Source organism: Solanum verrucosum, unplaced genomic scaffold (genome assembly GCF_900185275.1).
Source record: "Solanum verrucosum unplaced genomic scaffold, falcon-dt-bn FXZP01000244.1, whole genome shotgun sequence".
Taxonomy (NCBI): domain Eukaryota; kingdom Viridiplantae; phylum Streptophyta; class Magnoliopsida; order Solanales; family Solanaceae; genus Solanum; species Solanum verrucosum.
This window is the reverse complement of record NW_026019999.1, coordinates 1,005,112-1,011,111: the sequence shown is the minus strand read 5'-3', so window position 1 is coordinate 1,011,111 and position 6,000 is coordinate 1,005,112.

Genomic DNA, 6,000 nt, shown 5'->3' with positions numbered 1-6,000 from the left:
ATAATAGTTTGCAAAACTTCTCAAGGAAAATCCTAAACTCTATCTACCTAAGAAGCCTCTATAGTTCAACATGGGTGCTGGGACAAGACTCATGAAACCCTAAAATGACTAAACTAAAAGTAAAAGTGTAGTCCTCGAGAATGCAAGGAGGCTCACCAAAAGCTAATTGAAGTGCAGAGTGATCTCAACGAAGCGCATGTTGATGATTATGAACACTTGTATTTGCATCATAGAAAGATGTATGTCAAATGACATCGGTACATTGAATGTACGCGTATGAAATAAAGCTAAATGAATAAATAACTAAATTGATAAATCTGGAAGAATACTCACCTCAACTCAATACAAAGCAATAATAAGAGAGGAAAATATTTAAAGATTCATAAATAAAACATGATAACTCAAGGATGTATATTAGAATACAATAAACTACTCTTTACTCTTATTTGGGATATTCTCTAACCGAAAACAATAACTATGAGCTATGTGATGATACATCGTCTCGCCCGCACTACTAGAACCGTCCTGCACCTTGTCGGGGTATAAAACACCTCAACTAAGTGGATCTACATAAGCTTTGCTTGAAAACAATGAGTCATCTAAAAAGTATGATCCTTTAACCATGTTTGTTACATAGTTTATGAGGAATGTGAGTTGTCTGAACTCATCCCCATATCGGTGTTCAATACTACTCCTAATAAATATATACTTATGCTCAAATTTATAAAACAAACTCTTTCTCAATTTGAGGTAATTCCTCATAAATATAGTTTATGAGGAATGTGAGTTGTCTTAACTCATCCCCATATCGGTGTTCAATACCACTCCCAATAAATATATACTTATGCTCAAATATATAAAACATACTCTTTCTCAATTTGAGGTAATTGGTCAAAATATCCTCTTAAAAGAGGTAATTGCTCTGAAATAACTTTGAACTTAGTACTCATTTAGAAATCAAAATTTCTCTTTTCTCAATGTAAAAATGATAAATTTGGGAATCAATAGTTCCCTTAAACTTTACTCAAAATGTCTAATTACACTTCCTTAAAACTCCTCTTTTCTTTCTCAGAAAATCAATTTAAGATAATTGTTCGGTTAAAAAGATTCTCAACAATAACTCCATGAATACTCAAATAATAGGGTTTATGATGAAAAATAGAAATGAAAAATCAACTAAAGAACCTCAATGCATAATATTTAACAACTCATAAATTAGGAATAACAACTCTGAATTCAAAAACAAAATCATCTCAAGAATACTCAAATCCAAGGATAAAACTGTTGTTTACACTTTTACTGATAGAAAGTAGATGTAGGACGTGAGGGTGAACTCAATCCATCACTATGATTGTCTTACATATCAGGGAAGAACAATGTTCTTGGCCAAATCGACGAAATTCGATGAACGTTAGAAAACCCTAGTTTTTCTCCTCTTGAATCCTTACTTTAAGTCTTTTTAGTGTTAAAGAACATAAAATAATGTTTTAACACTGTTTAGACCTTTAATTAGTGAAACAGGGTCGTGGTTTAGGCCTAGAAGGGGTGGGAAAAGATTAAACTACCCATCTTTAAAAGCTAACAAAACTGTCAACGGGACTATTTACGGTACATGGTTTGAACTACGGATCGTAGATCCCATCGGTGAAATTTATATTGAATTTTTAAGACTCAAAAGTCCATTTACGGGTCGAAACAACGACCCATAGCGGTTTTTACGGCCTCTAGAATCGATCCGTAGGAATTAGGTCATGAGATTTGACTCTTAGTACTTTTTCCAGGACAGTTCGTAGTTCAATGTACGACCCATAGGTTGGATCCGTCCTTTGTAGACATAGAAAACTCTGATATAGCAGTCTCTGGTAAAGTGGCCACAACTTTTTACTCCGAACTCGAAATAAGTCAAACTTGGTGGCGTTTGAAAGAGAACTCAAAGACCTTCAATTTTATAGGTTATGGACCACCTAACACATTATGTGCTGGGAGATAGTATCATTTGAAGTTAACCTAAGTAGAATCTTATGTCAAAACTTAATCTACAATGACGCTTTCAACTTAACTTTATGCTAGGGGGTTCTTGGGACCTTAGGTCATATCCAAATCGATTTGAACACCAAATAAATGACTCTTATACATATTAGCATAGTAAGAAGCACCCGTTACGAATTTACATGTAAATAAAGAATGGTTTGGGCCTTAGCTTAGAAATTTTTGGGGTGTTACAATATTTCCCCTTGGGATCATTCATCCTTGAATGATGGTTAAACTGACAATGGAAGGGAAAGGAGTTACTCTAACTATCTTTCTGACTTTTAAACTTGCCTACTAACATAGGAAAAGCTGATTTATACTAAGATTTTGGAACTTTCTATAGCACATAAGTTGAGAACGATATGAGTTTGAACATAGTCATGCTCTATCTAAAGTTATTTGACATAAAGCAAGGATATTTAGGCACGAAGTAAGAATAGGAGTACTATGTCTTGTGTGATATGACTGATAGTCTTAACTTTAGCAACAGTTCTTAATTGTGCTCTCATTTCTGATTAGTACACTTCATTAGTTGCAACTCCTAGCTCTCATTAGTAGTCTATTTAAGGCGATTCAAAGCTTAGTGTGTTCAAAATCTTTGGAGCTACGTGGGTTATCAATCGGGGAATGTAGGGGAGGCTTTGTTTGAGGTAAAATCCATTGTTTAGGGGGTGCATTACCTCTTTTTGTGTTCTTTAAATTAGTGAATTATGCATGTAGATTGTTTGAGCCATACTATCATTACAACAAGAATTGCAAGAACACTTATCACTACATACTTTTTTAGATGACATCTTAAGAAGAGTAAAAAATATGATAATAATAATAAATAAAAGTAGATTAAAACTAACCCTAAAAAATACGAAAAAGGACTACAGGTCAAAATAATTACTGAAGACAATTTCTAAGCCACATTCCTCGGCAGCGGCGACATTCTTAATATCGTCGAAATATACTTCCTGAAAAGAAATATAAAGGGTCGTTAGCAATATATTTACCCAACTATGAGTCGAGGTCGATCCTACAGAGAATATGAAAGAATATTGTCAATAGCAAATATTTAACTCGTTAGTCGTTATAAAAAAAGGGGTATTTAAATTGAAACAAAAATAAAATGAATAAAAATAGCTTTGAACTAAGTATTTATTTAAATTCAGATTATTAGAAATAACTAGGAATGTGTTCCCCATGATTTCATAAAATAGCAAGAATATTGTACTAGTGACCTATTTTAATATTTAGCATGCAAGTCTACGGATGTGTACTTTACTAACCCTTACCTTTAACCCTAGATTAGTCCTCGCGTCAATTGAGTAGGGTATTAGCCCTCATATCACTTTGTATATAAACTTACTTTAATAATTCAACATGGTTCCCACAACCCTAGTTATGAAATTTAGCTACTCATTAACTCCAAAAACACAGTAAAAATTTATCAAAATAAATATGTTTGAGTTAATCATAAAAATTTAAGAATAATAGCTAAATTATCTTTTACTAATCACTAATACAAATAAATAATAAAGGAGAAGAAAAAATAAACCACAATTCTCCGGCCTTCACGGCGGCTTTTCCAAAGTTCCTAAGCTATAGGAAAATTTATATTGTGTATTGTGTCTTGATTCTTGGCTGCCTCAAGAATAATTTTTCATGCCCTATTTATAAGTATAAAACCCTAAACAAAATAATTAAGTTCAAGACAAATTAGGAAACCAAAACCAATTGAATTGGGTTTCCCGTGTTGTACGCGTAGAAAAGAAACTGCACCGCCTTGATCTCTTGGCTGCCTCAAAAATTGCCACGTGGCAATAAGTGGATTGGCTGATTTTGAATTCTGCCGCAACTTTACATCTAACCAACTTTATATATAAATATATTATTATATTAAATTTAATTCATGAAGCTGACTGCTTGATTTCCTTCTATGATTTTTTATTTTTAATCCATTTGTACTTCAAATTTCTTCATCTTCACACCATTTTAATCCTACAAATAAAATACACAACATAAAAATAATCCATAAAATTTATGCTAAAAAGGGAAAATTAAAAGAGTAAATATGAGGCAAATAATAATTAAATATGTATAATTTCAGCCTCACATCATACTTCCATGGGATGATAGTAATAGCCGACAGATTGACCAAATGGAAGATCAACATGGAATCAGAGTGTGGACTTTGTAGAACTACTAATCAAAGCAGCAGAGACCATTTTTTCGATTCATGCAACTATACTCTCAACATGTGGGCAAGGCTATGTAAGTCGATCAAAAAGTTAATGGTCACTGCCCAAACATGGAAACGATACGTAGATTGGGCAACTCATAATAGAAGAGAAAGATCACAAGTGCAAGACTTTTCAGAATAGTCTTTACTGAAGCAATGTATGCCATCTGGATAGAGAGAAGTCAGAGTTGCGATTAGTTACAGTATATGCAATTCGTTTTATGTTGTTGAATTGTGAATACATCATGTATGCAATTAGTTTTAAGTTGCTGAATCATGAATACATATAGTTGCTTGGCTTAACTGTCGTCTGCCATCTAGTGTTTAACTTCTTGTTGAATTGCAACTCTTTTTTTTTTTTTTTCCAACATTAACCATTGTTATACTTCTTCTTCTTGGTTTACTTTTTACATAATTTCTGCATAGCTTTTTGCATAATTTCTGCATAGCTGACGCACATTTTACTCTCTTTTTTCATCTTCTTTATTATAGAAGTGACATTCATCATCATTTATGTTGTGTTCATTAACTTAATACATATTTTAATTATTGTAGGATAAATTTGAGAGTGTTGACATAATCGTCGTGAAGAGTAAGCCAATTGTATAGGCTCGTAAGTATATTCCAAAGGGAGTAGACAAGAAGCCAATTGGTTAGTTAAGGAAATTTTTTGTTCCAAATGATTTTAGGTACGCCTAGTGATTTTATTGTCTATTTTGTCAAAGCTTTCATTTCGCAGCTCGTCGTAATATTTTAGATGTGCAAATTGCACTTCAACTTTTATCTTTTAGATTATGTTTCGTAGCTTTGTTTCAAATAAAATGGATAATTTTGTGGGGGTCAAGTATCAATTTTGTTTTCCTATCAATTAACAATATAGGCGAGTAATAGAAATGCAGAAAACCGAGCTCAGTTGAAGATGTTTCATTGTATTGGTAGCAAGCCTATTAGAGAGATTATTTATCAGCATGTGTTATCCACATGCATGTATAATCAAAAAATTATTTTCTTCACGCACAGTTGTACCCACGTGTTTTTCCTCTATTTTTTTTATTTTCTATACATACAGTTGTTTCAGAAGTACTATACTAGGTCCATTTTTCTTTAAATTGTCATAGAGTTGAAGAATTTCTGCATCGTGCTTACATTTCTATGATTATTGCCAGCATATCTCATTTTACAGTTCATTGTCAATAACAACTCCCTACAGTGTGATATCTCATTGTCAGCGTATCTCATTTCAGCTTCCAAATTTTACAGTTCATTGTCAATAACAACTCCCTAAAGTGTGATATCTGATTATTGATGGTCATAACATTCAACTGATAGTCCACAACTGTTTCATCTATCATGCTTCTTTCCAGATAGAATAATTTAACCAGAACTGACTCAGCTCCTAGTTGTACATAATGGTTCTCTTGAACATGGAAGTTCTAGGATAGAAAAGTCACTCTGAAGGATTTAATGCAATAACTGTGAATGCAATGTTTATATGTTTTAGACTTGTAATACACTATCGAATGAAGTCTGTTTTGTCTAAGCCTACTACATCTAGATATATAAACTTGAAAATTATAGACAATTTAGACTTGTGATATACACTACCAATACACTTGAAGTTCTGATAGGAATTCTAGGAGGCAACCATAACAAATTTCAATCATAAACAAATTTAGCTTGGATCAGATTTGAAGTTTAAGACTTAAAGTTCTGATAGGACGTTTTAGACATGACGTTCCGAT